This window comes from Sorex fumeus, unplaced genomic scaffold (genome assembly GCF_029834395.1).
Source record: "Sorex fumeus unplaced genomic scaffold, SorFum_2.1 ptg000046l, whole genome shotgun sequence".
Lineage (NCBI taxonomy): Eukaryota > Metazoa > Chordata > Mammalia > Eulipotyphla > Soricidae > Sorex > Sorex fumeus.
The window spans coordinates 15,201,252-15,213,993 of NW_026606103.1; the positions used below are offsets into that span (position 1 = coordinate 15,201,252).

At 38.3% G+C, this 12,742-nt stretch overlaps 1 non-coding gene across 1 annotated transcript; it reads left to right on the forward strand.

Annotated features, from left to right (window-relative positions):
• Positions 1-5,746: 5,746 nt before the first annotated feature.
• LOC130031315 (small nucleolar RNA SNORA9) lies at positions 5,747-5,873 on the forward strand. The gene has a single exon (XR_008793662.1). It is a non-coding gene; the product is annotated as a small nucleolar RNA SNORA9 (small nucleolar RNA).
• Positions 5,874-12,742: the final 6,869 nt, after the last annotated feature.

The following is a 12,742-nucleotide window of genomic DNA, read 5'->3' on the forward strand; positions in this document are numbered from 1 at the left end:
GATGCCTCTAGCTTTAAGTGTCCGTAAGTGTTCTTCTGCCTATGTTTTTTTGGGTATTGAGATACTTAACCATTTTGATTTGACTTTTGTACATGGTATTAGAAAAGGTTCTGATTTCTTTCTTTCTTTTTTTTTTTTTTTTGCATTGACCAACTAGTTTTCCCAGCACCATTTGTGGAAGAAGTTCTCATGCTCCACCTCGGATGTTTTGCTTATTTACTCAAGATTAGCTGTCCATATACCTGAGGATCTGTTCCTGGGTTTTCAGTTCTATTTCATTGGTCTTAAAGTCTGTTTATTATTTTACATACCAAGGTCTGTGGTATTATTCTAATACCACACTGCTTTAATTACTACAGCTTTGCAGTATAGTTGAGATTGGCAGAGTGATTCCTCCAGTTCTCTTTTTCCCTAGGATTGCTTTGGCTATTTTGGGTGGGGATTTGTCAGCCCATATAAATGGCAGGAAATACAAGGGGCATTTTTTATAAAGAAGTGAATCTGTATAATGATTTATTGAATCATACAATTTCATTGAATCTGTATAATGCTTTGGAGGATTATTGCCATCTTGGTTATGTTAATCCTTCTAGTCTATGAACAGATTGTATTCTCACTGGTGTGAGGTGGTATGTGTCCTTGTTGTCTTGATTTGGATTTCTCTGATAAGTGATGCTGAGCATTTTTTCATTTGCCTACTGCTCATCCACCTATCTTCCTCTGAGAGGTGTCTGTCTATTCACTAGCCTTCTGCTTTATCATTCAATTCTCTTGTTTCTAGGAGGGTTTTTTTAGGTAAAGTGTTCAGAGCTTTTAAGTACAGTATCACCAACTACAAAACCAAGATGACTGCCCTCCGACATCATGATGGATCTATCACATCTTCCAGAAGGGCAATGGAGAAGATTATTCATGACTTCTACTCAGATCTCTTTAATAGCCACATCCACTTGCCCACATACCACATACCACATGATGGATATGTCGTTCCCAATGTTCTCCCTTCCGAAATCCAACATGCCATCTCGTCGGTAAAGAAACAAAGAGCACCTGGCCCAGACAAGATCAGACCTGAACACCTGAAGAACTTACCATCAGTACTCATCAATACATTGGCTGGACTCTTCACACGCTACCTGTCTGAATGCAAGGTTCCATCCCAATGGAAAACCAGCAGGACTGTACTACTATACAAGAAAGGAGACATCAACGACATTGGCACCTATCGTCCAATCTGCCTGTTGTCTGTCATCTACAAACTATTCACTCGAGTCATCCTGAATAGGATTAGCAGAACACTAGATGAAGGACAACAATGTGAAAAAGCTGGATTCCGAAAAGGATTCAGTACCATCGACCATATCCACACAATAACCAAGCTCATTGAGGTATCTCGGGAGTTCAAGATGCCTCTCTCTCTAACGTTCATTGACTTAAAGAAGGCCTTTGATTCTGTTGAGACGGAAGCGGTCATGGAAGCCCTAGCCAATCAGGGCGTACAAACTCAATACATCAGGATCCTTCGTGAGCTCTATTGCGGATTCACTACCAAGATCTCACCATTCTACAAAGAAGTAATCATCCATATCAAGAGAGGGGTTCGGCAGGGTGATACCATTTCACCAAAACTCTTCAGTGCCACCCTCGAGAACATCATGCGACGACTGGAATGGGAAAACATGGGAGTGAAGATAGATGGTCGGCAACTACACCACCTCCGCTTTGCTGATGACATCGTTCTAATAACACCAAACATCAGCCAAGTGGCACAAATGCTGAACGACTTTGACCGTGAATGTGGAAAGGTCGGACTACAGCTGAATCTTATGAAGACAATGTTTATGAGAAACAGCCTTGTTCCTGACGCTCCATTCGTTCTCAACGAAACCACCATCTCCGAATGCAACAGTTATATATACCTAGGTCGAGAAATCAACATGATGAATGACCTGGCACCTGAGTTACGCAGGAGGAAGAGAGCGGCTTGGAATGCCTTCAAGAGCATTGAAGAAACAAATAAAAGGACAAAGAACCTCCAGCTACGAGCACATCTCTTTGATTCCACTATTCTTCCTGCATTAACATATGCCTCAGAGACCTGGACCCTACGAAAACAGGATGAGAACGCTATTCGGGTCTCTCAAAGAAGAATCGAAAGAACTATGCTTGGAATATCACGATTCACTCAAATGAGAGATAGAATCCGGAGTTCTGATCTTCGTCAACGCTCAAGAATCAGGGACGCTGTCTCATTTGCCAAGACATCAAAAATCAGATGGGCTGGACACGTAATGAGATTTACAGACAACCGCTGGACTAGAGCCATTACTGATTGGATTCCACGGGACATCAAAAGATCACGTGGACGCCCACCTATAAGATGGTCAGACTTCTTCGTCAAGACCCTAAATGATCGGTTTGACGCTCTGCATGTTCCTAGAATGAACAGATACCATTGGGCTACGCTAGCACGCAACCAGGATGAATGGAGACGTTACTGGCACCCGCTCGAATAAATGGATGAATAACGGGGATTAAGTGATTAAGTGAAGTGATCATGTAATTTGCAAATCAAGAGAGCTTGACTTTTTACCTGGTTACCTTAATATCTTCTTGTGTGATTACTATGGCATGGACTTCCCGTACAATATTGAATAGAAATTGTGAGAAAGCCCATCCTTTTCTTGTGCCTCATCTGAAAGGGAAGGCTTTTAGTTTTCCTCCATGCAGTACTATGCTTTCTATGGATTTGTGTTAAATGGTTTTAACTATATTGAGGAAAATTTCTCCAGCTCCATTTTTTTATTGAGAGTTTTTAATCATTAATGGATGTTGGATTTTGTCAAATGTGTTCCCTGCATATATTGATAGGTTCATATAATCTTTATTTTTCAGGGCTATTGGTTTGTAGTTTTCCTTTTTTGTGCTGTTTCTGACTGCTTTTGGTATTAGGGTGATTGTTGGTTGCCCTGTGGAAACAAAAGAGCAGGATTTTGCTGCTGGACAGGATGGGAGATCTAAGAGAGCTCCTCACTCCTTTGACCTTTCTAAGCTATTACACAAATTCTGGAGCTTTTTCTACAGGGATCTAAGCAGATAACATCCTCTTCTATGCCTGGTGAAGGCTGTTCGTGGAAACATGAACCCATTTCATTGGGGAGGAAATGCCCTGGTTGCCTCATCTCCTGCTGCAGACCCGTTTTCCAGACCTCACAGTTCCGTGGATTCACTCGCTGCTCTCAAGGTTCCTGCTTCTCCAGCACCAACGCTCAGGTCTCTTGGCCGCATGTGCTCATCCAAACACTCATACAGGCTTTTCTTGGTAAGTGTTTTGTCTAATATTACTGTGGTTACATTTGTGGCTCCTTTTTGGCTATTATTTCACAGCGGTAGGGCGTTTGCCTTACAAGCGGCCAACATGGCCGACCCGAGTTCGATTCCTCAGTCCCTCTTGGAGAGCCCGGCAAGCTACCGAGAGTATTCGATATGCCAGACACAGTAACAACAAAAGTCTCCAATGGAGACGTTACTGGGCCCGCTCGAGCAAATTTGCATGGGAAATCTTTTTTTTTAAATTTGTATTAGTGAAACACCATGAGGTACAGTTGTAGACTTAACAAATTTTTGTGCTTGGATTTCTTTTTTTTTTCCTAAGTAACCTTTTTTATTTTTTAATTTTTTTCAGAAGAACATTATTTATTTATTTATTTTAATAAGTTTTGATGACAATGTAATTTTTTTTTTATAGTGAGACATCATGAGGTACAGTTGCAGACTTACACATTTTTGTGCTTGGGTTTCAGTTATACAATGATCAAGTACCCATCCGTCCACCAGTGCCCATTCTCCACCACCACTGATCCCGGTATTCCTCCCACCCCGCTTTTCCCCCGTCCCACCTTGCCTCTGTGGCAGGGCATTCCCTTTTGTTCTCTCTCTCCTTTTGGGTGCTGTGGTCTGCAAAAGAGGCATTGAGTGGCAATCATGTTTGGTCTATAGTCCACTTTCAGCATAATTCTCCCATCATGAGAAATCTCTTTCCATTTTTTTTGACCTTTGTGTGTCTCTAGAGCTGGAGAATTTCTTGTAGACGATATAAAGTAGGTTACTGGCTTTTGTGTGTTTTTAAAAATGTATTTGGCCATTTATGTTTTTTTATGGGGAAGAGTAAACTTTTATTAAAAGTAATTGCCACTGGTGACAGAGTCAGTATTGCCCTTAAAAAATAATCCTCTGTCCAGAGCAAAGACTCAGATGGCTTGAGAGCATGTTTTGCCATGGATCTTCTGTGCTGGGTCCCTGGCACTGCTTGGCCCCCCAAGGTCCACAGGAAGTCCCCAAGCAAATAACTGGGAGTCACTCTCAGGTACCACTGAGAATGGCCCAGATATCGGAAAGGGAAAAATGTTATTTATGTCTTACTTTTCTTGGGTTTTGTATTTTTCTTATTGCCTTTGTTTTCTGTAGGTGTATGTTAGCACAGTGTGAATCTCTTATTTTATTCTGTAAATACAGTATAGTTTTTTCTTTGTTTGTTTCACAGATAAAGTATTTTCTAGTGTTATGGTGACATGGTTAACCTGAAGTCGGCTTCAATCACAATTTGTATCTTTAGTGCTTGACTTCCGAACGCTGTTATGGATGTAACAATATATTGAGAGCACTATTATTCAATACAGTTCTGATAGCTGCTGCCACAGAAATTAAGCAAGAAAAAAATTTAAATTTGTGTTCAAATTGGCAAAGAAATCAAATTCACTGTTTACAAATGACATATCAAGAACCCTAAGACTGCAAAACCAAACATTAATTAAACACTCCTAGAAGCAATAAATCTTTACAGTAAAGTTGCAGCTTACGAAAGCAAACAGGAAAATCTTTTGTGATTTTATATGTAAACAATGATAAAAGAGTGATTTAATTTAAAAATCCTGCTTATAGTTATGAAAAAAATTAGGTAATGTGGAATCAATTTTTAGAAAGGAGGTGAAAGATTTACTTATTAAAACCTGCAAAGCACTGTTAGGAATTTCGTATGTAGGAACCCAAAAAGGCTCCTCTGAAAAACCCCTCAAAACAATATATTTATATAGTAAAGTAGCAGGCTACAAAACCAATGCACAGGATTCTAATTTATTCTTACATGTAAACAAACAAACAACAGAAAAAAAAAAACCCAAATCCGGAATAGAAATAAACCCGATTGCAATCATGTAAAAAACAGAAACCCCTTAGTTTAACAAAGGAGGTAAAAGACCTATTTAGTGAAAACTGCAAAACTTCTGAAAGGAATTTAAAATGAACTAATGTAATAGAAACATATTCTTGGTTTAAGGATCATAAGAATTGCCATCTTGAAAATGACTATCTTAACTCAAAGCAGTTTACAGAAACAGCAAATTCCGATAAAATTTCCATGGCTTTATTCAAGGACATGGAGTAAATTTTTCTAAAATTTGCATTAAGCTACAAAACTCCTGACATAGCCAAAGCAATCTTGAGGAAAAATGGGAGGCATTGTGTCCCCAGACTTTAAAATCTGACACAAAGTTTTAGCAATCAAAATTGGTTGGTACTGGAAGAAAAAAAGTCTCTTCTCAATGGCATAGGATTGAGAGGTCAGGGAGAAACCCTCAGATGCATGAGCAATTTATTTATGAAGAAGTGCATGAATTGGAGCAAGGAAACCTCTTTAGCCAATGATTACGGGAAAACTAGATAGTCACAATTAAAAAAATGAAATTAGGTGCAAACCTTCATCATACTTGGGTCTGGAGTGACCCTGTGCTTTCCCACAGTGCTTGCAATTATGAAACGGTTTGAGATCTTGACCTGCTCCATCCAGAGTAAGGTGTTAGAAATCTCAGACAGTCGTGAAAAATAAGAAAAAGAATAAAACAGAAGCAATAAGGGAAAAATAGACCCCTCTTTCACCCTGTAAACAAAAATTAACTCAAATAAAATTTTTATATTGCACTTGAATCTTGAAAAATCCATTGGGGAAACATAGGCAAGACTCTCCAAAATCATGACCACAGTGAAGTCTGAAATGTAAGAACTCAAGTGGCAAAGGTAATAAAAACAGAAACGGAACTATTTCAAACTAGAAAACTTCTGCATTCTGTGAGCAATGTGCCCTACAATTAAAAGACATTCTACTGATTGAAAGGATTTTGAGACCATACGCAAGATAAAGGACTAATATCCAAGATACATAAAGCGCTCTTAAAGCTCTCCATCAGAAAAACCGATTCAAAAATGTGGAAAGGAATGACATGGTCTCAAGATGTGAAATTGACACAGAGGCAAAGGAAATTCGTCATCATTGATTATAAGGGAAATGCAAATCAAAGTGAAAATAAAACATCACTCACATGGGGACTCACAAATGTGTAACACAAAGCCAGAAATGAGTAAGTGCCAGTGGGGGTGTGCCAGATAGGAACCTCATTTTTCATTGGAGAGACTGGTTTGACTCAGCCTGAAGGACATCTCCACACCTGTACTCATCACAGCATTGTTGACTGCAGCCAGGATCTGGAAACAACGCAAGTGCCCACAAGAGATGAGTGGATAAAGAGCTTGTACAAACACACGTGCAATACCGCTCAGCTGTGAGAAGAGGTGAAAGCTTCACCTGGCTGAAACTTGGATGGAATTGGAAGCTGTTATAATAAGTGAGCTGAGAAGAAAAAGACAAATGCCAGATGATCATCCTCATGTGGAGGATGAAGAAGCAAAGTAAGTGTATTTGACAGTCACCAGTGGGAATGAACCCTGAGATGTGATTGTGACAGAACAGGGAATTGAGGGAAACATTTGTGGGTGGGCTTTGATTAAGCCACACCTGGGTGTGCTCAGGACTTACTCCTGCCTCTGTGCTCAGGGCTCAGTCCTGATGATGATCAGGGTGCTGAAGATCAAGTCTGGCTATATGCTCAATGAGAGCATTCTGCCTGTTGCACTACCTGATATTTTGCCCATTTTGTGCCTAGTATTCATTTGTCCTAGTGAATTTTTAAGCTCAATCCATTTTTATGAAGTAGTTTATTTAAGGAAACTCTCTTAGAAAAATGGGAAACATATGAAATATGAGAAACTAGTCAATTGCTGATAATTTGCCTAGTTTGTGCCTGCTGTTAATTTTTTCTAGTGAATTTCAAGCTCAGTTCTGTTTTATGAAGTAACTAGTTTATTTAAAGATGCTTTCTTAGAGAAATATGATAAATATCTGAAACATAAGAAATTTAATCTATTTTTTCTTTTGATAGATTTCCTTTTTTAATAATCCCAAGAAATGACTGAAATGTGTATCTCAAGAAGATTTTACGTTATATATAAGATTTTTGTTCAATCAAATACAGGACACCATGCATGACTAGGTAGTTAGTATTTCTATAAACCTTTTCCCTTAATTATATTGTAAAGATTAATCTCCTTGGATTTTGTAAATTTAATTTTTATGAGTTATAATTATATGTTGTAATGATAATATATACATATATATTTATTAGTGAGATACCATGTACAGTTACATGCTAACTAGTTTGTAAATAGACTTACAAACTTTCGTATTTGGGTTTCAGTTATACAATGATCAAGTACCCATCCATCCACTAGTGCCCATCCATTCTCCAACAATGAACCCAGTAGCCTGCCCACTACCCCACCCCCACCCCACCCCACCTCTATGGCAGGGCATTCCCTCTTTCTCTCTCTTTCCTTTAGGTTGTCGGGGTTTGCAATAGAGGTATTGAGTGGACATCATGTTCGGTCTATATTCTACTTTCAGCCTTTCAGCACGCATCTTGCATCCCCACAAGTCCTCCAAAAACCCTTTACTTGGTGTTCCCTTTTCTGTCTGAACTGCCTTTCCCCCCCGGCATGTGCTGCCGGCTTCCAAGATGTGGAGCAGTCCTCCCAGCATCACATATGGTCCCCTGAGCACCGCCAGGAGTAACTCCTGAGTGCAGAGCCAGGAGTAACCCCTGTGCATCGCCAGGTGTGACCCAAAAAGCAAAAAAAAATTTTTTTTAAAAATTTAAGTTGGTCATATATTCATTGTGTGAATTAACGTTGAAAGCTATGTTTATTCTCGGAATTTCTTTCAAAGCGAATGGCCATAATAATATACCTATCTCTGTAATATACCTTTAATGTTATTGAGCATTATCGGAAACAATTGTTTTTACATAAGTCTGAGTTGCATAACTTAAAAATGTTGTTAGTTCAGTGTATTCTTTGTTAAAAGTCTAAGAAATTATATATATTATTAGGTATTAAAAGTTACTTGAGAGCCAAAATGTCCCATCTCAGTTTCTTAGGTTTCTGACAGCTCTTTCTGCAGTCTGAGGGTCCATGTGGTATAGAGGAGTAGGGGTTAAGGAGTCCAGGCGAGGCACCATTATTTCTGCTTTTAATACCTGCTCGTATTTTCTGGGTTTTCAGACAGCATGTACGCTTTCTTGTTTTCTAAAAGTTTTGTGTGAATAATGCCATAATCTATCCACATAACTAATCTGAAGATTGCAATTTGTTATTAAAGATGCAGTTTTATTTATTTTATAATGTCATGACAATACTGTTTCGTATTATAAACTAATGTGTTTGATTTTTAAGGTGACATTGAACTTTATTGACTTAAACATCCTTTTTAATACATATATAGGTTAACTTGATCTTATAATCCTATGGATAAACTTTTATACTCAACCATTTGAAGCTGCATTGGAAGACATTTGGCCATAGTACCTTCTTCTACTAGGTCAGTTATTAAGCACTTTCTCCTTTATGTTGATGAAATAATCCTCTATATTTGGCAGTTTGTTCAGAAAGGTAAAGGTAAAGGCCCTCCCGTTGATCGTCGATTTGCTCGAGCGGGCCCAGTAACGTCTCCATTGGAGACTTTGTTGTTACTGTGTCTGGCATATCGAATACTCTCGGTAGCTTTCCGGGCTCTCCGAGAGGGGCAGAGGAATCGAACTCGGGTCGGCCATGTTGGCCGCTTGTAAGGCGAACGCCCTACCCGCTGTGCTATCGCTCCAGAATTGTGGTTAAATTTTCTGAAATTTTTTATATGTAAAATTTGTATTTGGGGGCTGGAGCGATAGCACAGTGGATAGGGCGTTTGTCTTGCACGCAGCCAACCCTAGTTGAATTCCCAACATCCCATATGATTCCCTGAGCACCGCCAGGAGTGATTCCTGAGTGCATGAGCCAGGAGTAACCCCTGTGCATCGCTGGGTATGACCTAAAAAAAGCAAAATAAATAAATAAATTTGTATTTGGTAATAATATTTGCTTAAAATTATTGTACACTTAAAATTTGAAATATTTTCAATATGCTTTGTATATTTACATTGAAAATAATTCACTTTATTTTAATGTTTAGTATAGAGCTAAACCATAATCCTATAAAAGATGAAAAACCAAGCATGTGGAATTAAAAAAAGAATAGGAAAAGCAAAACAAAATTTAGCAAATACAAGTGAGAAAACAATAAAGATTAGTAATAAGAAAAATAGGAGCGATTTAAATACTTCAGTGAAATATAATTTTACTTTGGTGACACTGACTACAAAACATGTGGTAGAATCTTAATATAGTAATTACTTTTTAAAGCTCTTTTTGTAGGGCTGCTCTATGAAATTTTTATACCATCATATTTAATAGTAAATAATAAATTAGTATTAGTATACAATCATATTTAACAGTTTGCTTTTATGCATGTATTCACCCATGCTGGTAACTATAGAAAAGATTTCTTTTAGCTTACATGAGATTTACATAGAAACGTTTATCATAGAGGACCGAGCTCACCCTGCTGGTGAAACAGACCATGTACACATTCAGTCTCCATCACCAGACAACTGAATGGCAGCAGTCATTTGAGAAAATGCTGTTTTCTCAAATATCAGAATACAGTGTGGTGTGCTTTTTCTCTTCAGCATTTCTTACCTGCATGCATTCCTTAAAGCTATACTTCTATTCAAATTATTTATCAGACTATTTGAAGTGTGCTTCCACTTATAAAAGTTATATTTGAGTATTGAGAGGAGTTCATTTGACCTTTTTTTGTACTTAAAACAATATTAATTTGAGACTGGAGCCACAAATTAAGCCGCACAGCGGGTAGGGCATTTGCCTTGCACACGGCCAACCTGGGTTCGGTCGCCAGCATCCCATATGGTTCCCTGAGCACCATCGGGAGTAACTCCTGGGTGCATAGCCAGGACTAATACCTGTGCATCGCTAGATATGCCCCCCCCCAAAAAAAGAAGTAATATTAATTTTAGGTAGCACTGTAGCACTGTAGCAATGTCCACCAGTTGTCCATCGATTTGCCCGAGCGGGCCCAGTAATGTCTCCACTGTGACACTTGTTGTTACTGTGTTTGGCATATCAAATAGGCCACGGGTAGCTTGCCAAACTTTGCCGTGTGGGCGAGATGCTCTCTGTAGCTTGCCAGGCTCTCTGAGAACAAAGATAAATAGTATTATTTAGTATTATTCAGGAGTGAACATTTCATTTGAGCAAATCTTTGAGAACCTAGGAATTATTGAAAGTAAATAAAACAATAGTTTACACTTGATCCCCTTAGTACTGTGAATCACTTAAAATATAGCTCAGTTTAAAAAATTAAATTTTTTCCTATTATTTTGTACTATATCTGATGATGACAAACTTGATTCTGATTTTTCTGCCCCTAAAATGAACCTGAAAATTGAGTTACATGGCATAGTAATTGAATTTAAAGTTTAAATATTTATTTTTTGACTTGTTTTTTAATTTTTATTAGTGAAACACCATGAGGTACAGTTGTAGAAGTACAAATTTTTGTGCTTGGATTTCAGTTATACAATGATTGAGTACCCATCCCTCCATCAGTGCCCATTCTCCACCTCCAGTGCTCCCAGTATCCCTCCCACCGCCCCATCCCCCCATCCCATACCACCCCTGTGGCATTCCCTTTTGTTTCTCTCTCCTTTTGGGTATTGTGGTTTGCAAAAGAGGCATTGAGTGGCAATCATGTTAGGTCTAGAGTCTACTATCAGCATGCTTCTCCCATTCTGGGAGGATCCTCCAAACACCCATTATTTGGTGCTCCCTTCTCTATCTGAGCTGCCTTTTCCATTTTTCCCCAGCATGTGCGGCTGGCCTCCAAGTCATGGAGTGAACCTCCTGGTACTTATCTCGGCTATTCTTGGTTGTTAGTCTCTTATTTTGTTACTTTATATTCCCAGATAAACGCAATCTTTCTATGTCTGTCCCTCTCTTTTTGACTCATTTCGCTTAGCCTTGGAGTGTTTTTATTCAGGTCTCTTTTAGCTGGTACTCTTCTGGTTCCTTGGATCTGGATGTCTGCATTCTTTAACTTTGGGAACTGTTCCCCAAGATTTCTAAGAGTTTCATTGTATTGGTGGTGCTGTTTCTGTGCTGGTGATAGAGCCCAGGCCCATGTACATGAGGAGCAGATTCTTCATCGTTCAGCTGCTTCACCCCTCCCCCCACAACTCAGTTTAAATGTATTTTAAGAAATTCATCTATATAGTAATATTTAGAATTGAGCAAGTAAAAATGTGAACAATTAAAGAGCTTTTTTTAAAATTTTATAGTACTTTAGTGCTATGGATCTTCTTGAATGAGTTCATGTGATGAAATAAAATCTGAAAGATAGCAAATTCAAACCTGATGGATGTTTTTACAACAACACAAGAAAATCATAATTAATTAATTAAATAATTCCTTAATTTTTTTAATTTTTAATTTTTAAGAATACAAATAAATTTCTTAGCATTTAATGATTTTTTGAATTAAAGATCTGCTATAAGTCATAATTTGATTTATAGTTGGAAATAGAGTGACTTACTTTTCTTTAAAAAAATTTTAAATTGACAGTGCCAGAGAGACAGTACAGCAGAAAGGGAGCTTGCTTTGCAGGCTTCTGACATGGGTCCATCTATGGTCCCTTGAACCCTCAGAAGTGATCCCTGAGCACAGAGCCAGGAAGAAGCCCTGAGCACAGCTAGCTGTGGCGCCAAAACAAAACAAGACAAAACCAAAAAAATTGACTTGTGGTAAGTTAATTCTAATTTACAATTAGTCTTACTGAAGTATCATTTACTTATATCTTTTTGAATTGCTCAATTCCATATCACATTTTGTTATATAGCATTATCAATATAAGATAATATCAGACACATTAAAACTGCATTATCAAACTTGTTTTTGAAAACCTAAAAATGTCAAGGAATTCTATATGTTGCAATCCCTTTAGAAAATCCAAGCCTATAGTTACTCCTCTAAATTTTTTCCTTATTTCTAGAGCTGACAGTTGACTTATTAAAACTACTATATAGGATTTAAATTACTAATTGGATTTAAATTACTATTTGGTCATTTAAATTGTCATTGTCATTGTCCTCCCGTTGTTCATCAATTTGCTCAAGCGGGCCCAGTAACGTGTCCATTGTGAGACTTTGTTTTTACGGTGTTTGACATATCGAATACGTCACGGGTAGCTTGCCAGGCTTTGCTGTGTGGGCGAGATACTCTCGGTAGCTTGCAAGGCTCTCTGAGAGTGGCAGAGGAATTGAACTCGGGTCAGCCATGTTGGCTGCGTGCAAGGCAAACGCCCCACCCACTGTGCTATCACTCGAGACCTGGGTAATTTAAATATTGCCCAAAATGTTGCCAAAAATATTTCAATGATTTGATAGAGCTATGTTATGTTTATTCTAAT